Here is an 11,689-nt window from a genome sequence, read left to right on the forward strand (position 1 = left end):
AGGGAATGCCTGACAGCTTGAAAGACATCTTGGACACTACAGTGAAAATGGTTAACTTTGTAAAAGCAAGGCCCCTGAACTCTCGTATTTTCTGCACTATGCAATGATATGGGCAGTGACCATGTAACGCTTTTACAACATACAGAAGTGCACTGGTTATCAAGGGGCAAGATATGGACACGTTTTCTGGAATTGAGAGACGAGCTTAAAGTTTTCTTTACTGACCATCATTTTCACTTGTCTGATCGCTTGCATGATGATGAGTTTCTCATACGACTGGCCTATCTGGGTGATGTTTTTCCTCGCCTGAATTATCTGAATCTAGGATTACAGACTCTCCGCAACTATATTCAATGTGCGGGACAAAGTTGAGGCTATGATTAAGAAGTTGGCGCTCTTCTCTGTCTGCATTAACAGGGACAACATATAGGTTTTTCCATCATCGTATGATTTTTTGTGTGCAAATGAAGTCAAGCTTACAGACATTGTAAAATGTGATATAGAGATGCACCTAAGTGAGTTGGGTACGCAATTACGCAGGTACTTTCCCAAAACGGACAACACAAACAACTGGATTCGTCCCTTTCATTCCCTTCCTCCAGTCCACTTAACAATATCTGAACAAGAGAGCCTCATCGAAATTGCAAGAAGCGGTTCTGTGAAAATTGAATTTAATCAGAAGCCACTGCCAGATTTCTGGATTGGGCTGCGCTCAGAGTATCCTGCCTTGGTAAATTGCGCTGTTAAGACACTGATGCCCTTTGCAACCACTACCTATGTGAGAGTGGATTCTCGGCCCTCACTGGCATGAAAACTAAATACAGGCACAGACTGTGTGTGGGAAATTATTTAAGACTGAGACTCTCTCAAATACAATCCAACATTACAGAGTTATGAACATCCTTTCAAGCACACCTTCTCATTAACCTGTGGTGAGTTATTCACCGTTACTGAACAATTAAAGTATTATATGTAAGATGGCTAAATAAAGAGCAAAATGATTGATTAGTATTATAATTATTTGTGCCCTGGTCTTATAAGAGCTCTTTGTCACTTCCCATGGGCTGGGTTGTGACAAAAACTCACACTCATTCTTATGTTTAATAAATGTATCGTACAGCGTGTGTATTGTACAGTGTGTGTCAGGCTTACAATGATGGCAAAAAACAAAATTTGAGAGTGCGCTGACCCTGGTGCTCGAGGGGGTACGCAGCTGGAGGTTGAATGTTTGAAGGGGTACGGGACTATAAAATGTTTGGGAACCACTGGCCTACTCAATACCACAGACTATTTCACCAGAATCACAACATTTTCCTTTCTTTCTGTGCCATCCTATGTTTGCATAATACGGGTACAGAGAGCAGGTTTATTTAATACTGTAACATTATGGAACAATGTTGTTTAAATTAAAGAAATGGTTAGCCGGGAGAAGCTATACGAACAGACATACACGGAGTGTACCAAACATTAGGAACACCTTCCTAATATTGAATTGCACCACCTTTTGCCCTCAGAACAGCCTTAATTCATGGACTCTACAAGGTGTCGAAAGCGTTCCACAGGGATGCCGGCCAATGTTCCAGCTCATTTGTTTCGGCACAACTTGTGAAAATTCTGTGCAACTTCCAGCTCGTGTTTACTGTGAATACAGGCTGTACCCGATTTAAGTTACAGTTTCAGACAGTGTTCAAGTAGGCTACTGTGGCTATTTGATCATAATGTCGGCCTACCAGGGTGGCCCTATCATCAAAGACAATGGAGAAAATTCATCCCATAACATTTTAACATTTTAAAATAGCTGTTCAAACATTCAGCCTACAGTAGCAACCAATGTGTGGTGTTCAATGTAGGCTTACATCCCATGAGACCTTTGAAAAAAAACATGCAGGGATTACCATTAACCTGCTTATCCACTTGTCCTTCAGAAAAGTAGGTGACTGAAATGTTATGTTGTTTGATGCAAGAACTTTCCAGTTCAAAGTGAATGGCACATATCCATGTACAGCAATGGTCTATTTGCATATAGGCTTACTGCAGCTCTAATTGGTTATGCCACACCGGTCTGTGTAGAGTATGGGCTGAGTTATGCTTGTCAATGGAATGGAATCCTACTCAGATGCATTCTGCCTACAGCAAAATCTCTTGCATAGTTAGTTTAGCATACTAAGTCTTGTATAGTTCGTTATGTTTTTGTAAAGTGGCTAATATTGTGTTGATTAGATCACAATTACCACAGTAAAGAGAAATGTTGACCTGTTAAGGATCGGACCCTTTCAAAAATGTTAGCCTAAAATGACATACCCAAATCTAACTTGAACACTTTGAAGTTTGTGGATATGTGAAATCAATGTGAAATCAATGTAGGAGAATATAACACATTAGATCTGGAAATGATAATACAAAGAAAAAAACATGCATTTTTTGTTGTTGTACCAGCATCTTTGAAATGCAAGAAAAAGGTCATAATGTCTTATTCCAGCCCAGGTGCAATTTAGATTGGCAACTAGGTGGCAGTGTATGTGCAAAGTTTTAGACTGAACAAATGAACCACTGCATTTCTGTTAAAAATGTTGTATCAAGACTGCCCAAATGTGCCTAATTGGTTTACTAATACATTTTGAAGTTCATAATTGTGCACTCTCCTCAAACAATAGCATGGTATTATTTTACTGTAATAGCTACTGTAAATTGGACAGTGCTGTTAGATTAACAAGAATTTACGCTTTCTGTCCATGTCAGATATGGCTATGTCCTTGGAAATGTTCTTGTTACTTAATTCTAATGCTAATCACATTAGCCTACGTTAGCTCAACCGTCCCGCGGGGGGCAACCGATCCCGTAGAGGTTAACTGAGGGGGAAAACTCGAAGGTTTAGTGAAGTTCAACCTCGTGCATCTCTGTGCAGGTTAATATTTATTCTGCGCAGCAGTCCCAGGGGAGCTGCTTCCCACAATATATGTCAAGTTGGCTGGATGTCCTTTGGGTGGTGGACCATTCTTGATACACACGGGAAACGGTTGAGCATGAAAAACTCAGCAGTGCTGCACTTCTTGACACACTCAAACCGGTGCGCCTGGCACCTAGTACCATACCCCATTCAAAGGCACTTAAATATTTTGTTTAGCCCATCCACCCTCTGAATGGCAAACATATACTATCCATGTCTCAATTGTCTAAAGGCTTAAAAATCCTTCTGTAACCTGTCTCCTCCCCTTCTACACTCTACACTGATCGAAATGGATTTAACATGTGACATCAATCAATAAGGGATTACAGCTTTCACCTGAATTCACCTGTATGGCTGTAATGGCAAGAGAAGGTGTTCCTAATGTTTTGTACACTCAGTGTATATTGGACATGCTATCCTTTATCACATGGCAGTATTTGTTTTATATCCAATGTATTTAGTTTACGTTAGGATGAAGTAGCCTGGGCCTTCTAATCTAAGTAGATTGCATCCTATCACCTTTCAATATTAGTTATCAACAAATATAAAACCATGTTATCTGGAACATCAGTGTAATTTAATAATATGCATGGGTGTGATAGTTGTGTGAATTAATCAACATGCAAGCCTACTCATTAGAAGAAAGCGGCAGCTCTAATGCAATATTAGGTTAACAGTAAAACACCACTATTCTGCAATAAAGATACTTCTAAACAAGTCAAAGTACCTTAACCAGCAACTGCTGAAAATATCATTCCACTTCACAGTTGCGTCAAGAAGATATTTACTAAAATAGTCCGAGCTTCATGTGTCTCACCTGACAGCATGAGGTTGGCGATTGAAACAAATAACTTGAATATACAGTAGTAATTTTTTAAAGAGGCTTCCAATTACAGTTAATAAGAGTATTTTCCAGAATTTTACCCACAATGCGGTGTAATCTACAGCATTAATGCTGTTAAACACATTTACAGTTTTTTTACTGTTGAAAATACAGAAATGTCTTACAGTGTAACCAGCATGGGGGCGCCAACCCTCCAAGAGCCCCAACATTGACATCTATTTGGCCAATAAAAATAAAGAAATAATGTTGCACCCTCTAATTATGCTCTCAAATGTTTCAGCACGCAGTGCTTTCTTCAGGGTAAAGTCAACGCCTTTACAAGACATTTTTGGGTGCATCAGCTTATGCCTTTTGTTAATATAGTTGGCCATAACATAGACATATATAATGTGCTATGCTGTACTGTACTCTACTGTACTGTGCTCTACTGTACTGTACTATACTGTACCCTACTCTACTGTACCCTATGGAAATTGCATGGTGTGTGCTTGATTTTATACATCTGTCAGCAATGGAATCCACTAATTTGAAGGGGTGTCCACATACTTCTGTCTACGCATGGTATTATTTAAAATGTTTCTGTTATCAATTCATGTAAAATAGAGACATAAGTGTACAAGCATGTAATATATGATTGGCACTTGTAAAATATGAGTTGCACTTGTATAATCAGCTTTGTAGTTGTGAAACACTTGCAAACTTGTAACTTGATATGTGAATAAATTCAATAATATTTGCAACCCAATTTGAAAAAGAATACAACTCCTTGACCTAACTTGCGACGGGTGATTATTTTTCCGTGAATCAAAACTACATTTGCCGATGTCGAATGTGCACGCTCTGAGTTTAGTAACTCATTTAGCGACTAACCACTGCCAAAAGTTGTCAATTAAAGAGCAGGTGTTCAAAAGTGTTTTGTGCGCTCAGTGTACGCTAGTGCTGATGTTACAGTTGGAAAGCTGTAACGTTGCTGTAAAGCCCTTTGTGACTTGACCAGGGCTGTCCTGATTAACGTGAGATAATATTTTTCTAATGATAAACGTTTTCTATGGATTTTTGATTAATATTCCCTTTTGTTCAATAACAGCTTCTACACATCATGGCAACATACTTGATTAAAACAAATGTCTTTATACTTTATAGAGGTTATGATGTTGCCCATCAGTTTTCATATTATGCCAATATGTCAACGTTATCAATTAGAAAGATGGTGCTGTTCAGAATGACAAGTTCAAAACTGTTAATTTTCACAGGACTCTCCTAATGCTACGTTGAACGAGCACCATGGACGAAGAAGGGGGAAGAAAACAGAGAGTTAAAGGCTCAAAAAAAGACAGTTCGAATGAGAGACGTTTTTTATATAAACGGGTCAGGCAAAGGACAGGTCAAGGGCAGGCAGGGTTCGGTAGTTCAGGGCAGAGTCCGTAAGGTACAGAGGGACAGGCAGAGGTCAGTAATCCAGGGCAGTGGCAAAAGGTACAGAACGGCAGGCAGGCTCAGGGCAGGCAGAATGATCAAAACCTAGAAAACGGGCTCAAGGAAACAGGAGTACGAAAAAAAAACACTGGTAGGCTTGACAACACAAACTGGCAACAGACAAACAGTGAACACAGGTATAAATGCACAGGGGATAATGGGGAAGATGGGCGACACCTGGAGGTGGGTGGATACAAGCACAAAGACAGGTGAAACAGATCAGGTTGTGACAGATAGCTTCTCTTTACATCACCTTCACCAAGTCAACCAATGTTTGCTTTATGAATAACGGCTGCATCTTTTAAAATAAATATATATAAAAAAATTTAAAAAATCATGCTAGATGTGAGTAATTTAGCAGGTCTATAGTAGCATGTATTGTTTTTAAATGTTTATTAAATATATAAATATATGTTTGCTAAAATGATGAATGTTTTGAATTGTTACATTGCACATGCTGAAACAGTCTCATTAGTTTTGGGCTAAACTATGATCTGTAAAAGTCTACTACCCTTTTAAAAAAGTTGTTGAGAGAAATTAGCACTCGTCAACCTTTATACGCAAGTATGCGTATAAAGTGGTCTTGAGTGCTGAAAACCTGGTCGAGTGCTGGAAAGATGGTCGACAAACACAGACGCCCTTGTAAAGTACTGTGAGTTGTTTCTTGTTGAATATGTAATATAAAACATTATGTTTAACTACTGTATATTATAGTTAAACAAAATGTTTTATATACACTGAGTTTACAAAACATCAAGAACACCTGCTCTTTCCATGACATATATGGACCCTTATTGATGTCACTTGTTAAATCCACTTCAATCAGTGTAGATGAAGGGGAGGATACAGGTTTAAGAAGGATAATTTAAGCCTTGAGACAATTGAGACATGGACTGTGTATGTGTGCCAATCAGAGGGTGAATGGGCAAGACAATAGATTTAAGTGCCTTTGAACGGGGTATGATACTAGGTGCCAGGGCCACCGGTTTATGCCAAAAACTGCAACGTTGTTGAGTTTTCACGCTCAACAGTTTCCCGTGTGTATGAAGAATGGTCCACCACCCAAAGGACATCCAGCCAACTTGACTCAACTGTGGAAAGCATTGTAGTCAACAAGGGCCAGAATCCCTGTGGAACACTATCAACAACTTGTAGAGTCCATGACCCGACAAATTGAGGTTATTCTGAGGGCAAAAGGGGGTGCAACTCAATATTAAGGTGGTGTTCCTAATGTTTTGTGCACTCACTGTATGTCCGTGTCCGTATAACCTTTCCCGGCTAACCGTTTGTTTAGTTTAAACCACATTGTTCCATAATGCTATCAAATAAACCTGTTCACTGTACTAGTTGTATGCAAACATTGGGTGGCACAGAAAGAAAGGAAAATGTTGTGAGTCTGGTAAAATAGTCTGTGGTACTATGTAGGGTATAGCAATATTTCAATTAATAATGTTACTACAGATTGCTAGCTCTATCCATGCTTTTCCTGAACATGTCTATCGGATATTATAGCTAGCTAGTATATTCCAAAAGTATGGAAGGCTGCTTATGTGCTGCCACTCCATAAGGATGGGGACGTATTCTTGATAATTATCGTCCCATTTCTAGGCTCTCTTGTCTAGCTAAGATTCTTTAATATTTGGTAAATGTACAATTTTGTTGTGAAACTTAATATTAGGAAGGGGTTGCTAATGTTTGGTGTACTCAGTGTATATGCTTCAAACTACAGATCTAAGGGTAGTGAAGTGGTACACATACTGGCATAAAAAGGAAAAAAAGCATTAAAGAGAAAATACTTTTACACACCACACTTCAGGGTTGTCTCCATGCTGCTGTGCTGTTTGTTTCTACTTGGCTACCTGTCAAACTTTTTGTTTTTTACTAATAACCGTTTAATCAAACTCTGCATTTAACAAATTTACTAACATCTTAGTTTTGTTCTTGTGCTACTTTTTTCATTAAACTTTTTCACCCTGGACGCTTTATGTGGACATGTTCTACAGTCCCCACAGCCAGACAATTTTCTCAAGGCTTCTGGAAAGAAATGTCTGCATGCTCATCCGGTGTCGCTCATTCAGCCGAACAGAAACTTTCAACTGGTTCTCCCCATTAAGCAGCGAGGCATGGTCAGAGGCCGAGACATCTCAGGTCTCTCCTCCACCCGTTACGGGGTCTGAGACGCCGAAGCTTCCCACCATTAGCTCTGATAAATTGAAACCCTAGTCATTGGTGACTCCATTACCCGCAATATTAGACTTAAAGAGAATCATCCAGCGATCATACACTGTTTACCAGGGGGCAGGGCTACCGACATTAAGGCTAATCTGAAGATGGTGCTGGCTAAGGCTAAAACTGCAGAGTATAGAGTATAGGGATATTGTTATCCACGTCGGCACCAATGATGTTATGTTAGGATGAACCGTTAGAGGACACCAAGCGCAACATAGCTTCAGCGTGTAAATTAGCTTGAAAGATGTGTCGGTATCGAATAATTGTCTCTGGCTCCCTCCCAGTTAGGGAGAGTGATGAGCTCTACAGCAGTCTCACAACTCGATCGCTGGTTGAAAACTGTTTTCTGCCCCTCCCAAAAGATAGAATTTGTAGATATTTGGCCCTCTTTCTGGGACTCACCTACAAACAAGACCAAGCCTGGCCTTCATAGGTTGCACATCCGCACTCTGCCGGCAGCGCCATAGTGGTGCCAAGAAGTCGTGATAGATAGAGGCTAACAACTGTTTTGTCTAAATAACACTATAGTGGCCTGGAAATATGATGACATTGCTAAAGTGGCAAATGTTTAGTAGGAAACAACTTAGCAATTACGATCATGTCGTCAAATGGATGGTAGAACATATTGCATCCAACATTAAATCAAAATAGCTAGCTAGCAATACTAACGTTAACTGTTAAAATCCTGTGGTCTCCCCTGAATCTTAACTAGCCTAGATAATGTTATACTGCTAAAATCAATATGGCATCATCAAAATGAGGACAAACGTTTATACTAATTATTTGCCTCCTTTTGAAATGTCATTGTATGTCCAAGCCAATTTTGATTAAATCAGAGCTCATTGACAATGTATTGAGTAGAATGTTGAAGCAGTCGGGTATATGCTTCCCAGATAGGGTCTTACCGTTACTTGTTCTTACAAATAGCCATAGCGATCCCCAACGAGAGTAGCTCATTTTGTTGTATCATTCATTTAGCTTGCAAGCTAGCTAGTTGGCTATGCTAGAAATGATATAATAATGATTCTTACTCTTCTTGGTTGTGAAGGTAATGTAACGTTAGCTAGCTAGTTGGCTATGCTAGAAATGATATAATCATGATTCTTAATGTTGCTCCATTTCCTCTTCTTGGTTGTGAAAGTAATGTAACATTAGCCATGCTAGAAATTATATAATCATGATTCTTAATGTTTCTCCATGTCCTCTTCTTGGTTGTGAAGGTAATGTAACATTAGCTAGCTAGTTGGCTATGCTAAAAATGATATCATGATTCTTAATGTTTCTCCATTTCCTCTTCTTGGTTGTGAAGGTAATGTAGCTAGCTAGTTGGCTATGCTAGAAATGATATAATCATGATTCTTAATGTTTCTCCTTGTCCTCTTCTTGGTTGTGAAGGTAATGTAACGTTAGCTAGCTAGTTGGCTATGCTAGAAATGATATAATCACGATTCTTAATGTTTCTCCATGTCCTCTTCTTGGTTGTGAATGTAATGTAACGTTATCTATGCTAGAAATTATATAATCATGATTCTTACTCTTGTTTCCCTGTGTCCTCTTCTTGGTTGTGAAGGTAATGTAACGTTAGCTAGCTAGTTGGCAGTGCTAGAAATTATATAATCATGTTTCTTACTCTCCATGTCTTCTTCTTGGTTGTGAAGATAGTGTAATGTTAGCTATGCTAGAAATGATAATCATGATTCTTAATGTTTCTCCATTTCCTCTTCTTGGTTGTGAAGGTAATATAACGTTAGCTAGCTAGTTGGCAGTGCTAGAAATTATATAATATTTCTTACTCTTAATGGTTCTCCGTGTCCTCTTCTTGGTTGTGAAGGTAATGTAACATTAGCTAGCTAGTTGGCTATGCTAGAAATGATATAATCATGATTCTCTGTGTCCTCTTCTTGGTTGTGACGGTAATGTAACGTTGGCTATGCTAGAAATGATATAATCATGATTCTTAATGCTTCTCCATGTCCTCTTCTTGGTTGTGAAGGTAACGTTAGCTATGCTAGAAATTAGTGTAATGACCCTGGGTTTATAAGCACGGAAATCGACTCTGCCGCATGAGCATAATTTTGCGGCACAGTCGATAGTGCGCCGGACCTAGGGCTAGAAGGTCGAGGGTTTGAAACCTGCTCCCTGCTGTTTCATTACAATATAATCATAATTCGTAATGTTTCTCCGTGTCCTCTTCTTGGTTGTGAAGTTAATGGAACGTTAGCTAGCGACCAATTTATTATTTTTATTTCACCAGGTAGGCTAGTTGAGAACAAGTTCTCATTTGCAACTGCGACCTGGCCAAGATAAAGCATAGCAGTGTGAACAGACAACAGTTACACATGGAGTAAACAATTAACAAGTCAATAACACAGTAGAAAAAAAGGGGAGTCTATATACATTGTGTGCAAAAGGCATGAGGAGGTAGGCGAATAATTACAATTTTGCAGATTAACAACACTGGAGTGATAAATGATCAGATGGTCATGTACAGGTAGAGATATTGGTGTGCAAAAGAGCAGAAAAGTAAATAAATAAAAACAGTATGGGGATGAGGTAGGTAAAAATGGGTGGGCTATTTACCGATAGACTATGTACAGCTGCAGCGATTGGTTAACTGTTCAGACAGCAGATGTTTGAAGTTGGTGAGGGAGATAAGTCTCCAACTTCAGCGATTTTTGCAATTCGTTCCAGTCACAGGCAGCAGAGAACTGGAACGAAAGGCGGCCCAATGAGGTGTTGGCTTTAGGGATGATCAGTGAGATACACTTGCTACAGATGGGTGTTGCCATCGTGACCAGTGAACTGAGATAAGGCGGAGCTTTACCTAGCATGGACTTGTAGATGACCTGGAGCCAGTGGGTCTGGCGACGAATATGTAGCGAGGGCCAGCCGACTAGAGCATACAAGTCGCAGTGGTGGGTGGTATAAGGTGCTTTAGTGACAAAACGGATGGCACTGTGATAAACTGCATCCAGTTTGCTGAGTAGAGTGTTGGAAGCAATTTTGTAGATGACATCGCCGAAGTCGAGGATCGGTAGGATAGTCAGTTTTACTGGGGTTAAGTTTGGCGGCGTGAGTGAAGGAGGCTTTATTGCGGAATAGAAAGCCGATTCTTGATTTGATTTTCGATTGGAGATGTTTGATATGAGTCTGGAAGGAGAGTTTACAGTCTAGCCAGACACCTAGGTACTTATAGATGTCCACATATTCAAGGTCGGAACCATCCAGGGTAGTGATGCTGGTCAGGCGTGCGGGTGCAGGCAGCGAACGGTTGAAAAGCATGCATTTGGTTTTACTAGCGTTTAAGAGCAGTTGGAGGCCACGGAAGGAGTGTTGTATGGCATTGAAGCTCGTTTGGAGGTTAGATAGCACAGTGTCCAAGGACGGGCCGGAAGTATATAGAATGGTGTCGTCTGCGTAGAGGTGGATCAGGGAATCGCCCGCAGCAAGAGCAACATCATTGATGTATACAGAGAAGAGAGTCGGCCCGAGGATTGAACTCTGTGGCACCCCCATAGAGTCTGCCAGAGGACCGGACAGCATGCCCTCCGATTTGACACACTGAACTCTGTCTGCAAAGTAATTGGTGAACCAGGCAAGCAGTCATCCGAAAAACAGAGGCAACTGAGTCTGCCGATAAGAATATGGTGATTGACAGAGTCGAACGCCTTGGCAAGGTTGATGAAGACGGCTGCACAGTACTGTCTTTTATAGATGGTGGTTATGATATCGTTTAGTACCTTGAGCGTGGCTGAGGTGCACCCGTGACCGGCTCGGAAACCCGATTGCACAGCGGAGAAGGTACGGTGGGATTCGAGATGGTCAGTGACCTGTTTGTTGACTTGGCTTTCGAAGACCTTAGATAGGCAGGGCAGGATGGATATAGGTCTGTAACAGTTTGGGTCCAGGGTGTCTCCCCCTTTGAAGAGGGGGATGACTGCAGCAGCTTTCCAATCCTTGGGGATCTCAGACGATATGAAAGAGAGGTTGAACAGGCTGGTAATAGGGGTTGCGACAATGGCGGCGGATAGTTTCAGAAATAGAGGGTCCAGATTGTCAAGCCCAGCTGATTTGTACGGGTCCAGGTTTTGCAGCTCTTTCAGAACATCTGCTATCTGGATTTGGGTAAAGGAGAACCTGGAGAGGCTTGGGCGAGTAGCTGCGGGGGGGGAGCTGTTGGCTGAGGTTGGAGT

Source organism: Oncorhynchus tshawytscha, linkage group LG10 (assembly GCF_018296145.1).
Source record: "Oncorhynchus tshawytscha isolate Ot180627B linkage group LG10, Otsh_v2.0, whole genome shotgun sequence".
NCBI lineage: Eukaryota > Metazoa > Chordata > Actinopteri > Salmoniformes > Salmonidae > Oncorhynchus > Oncorhynchus tshawytscha.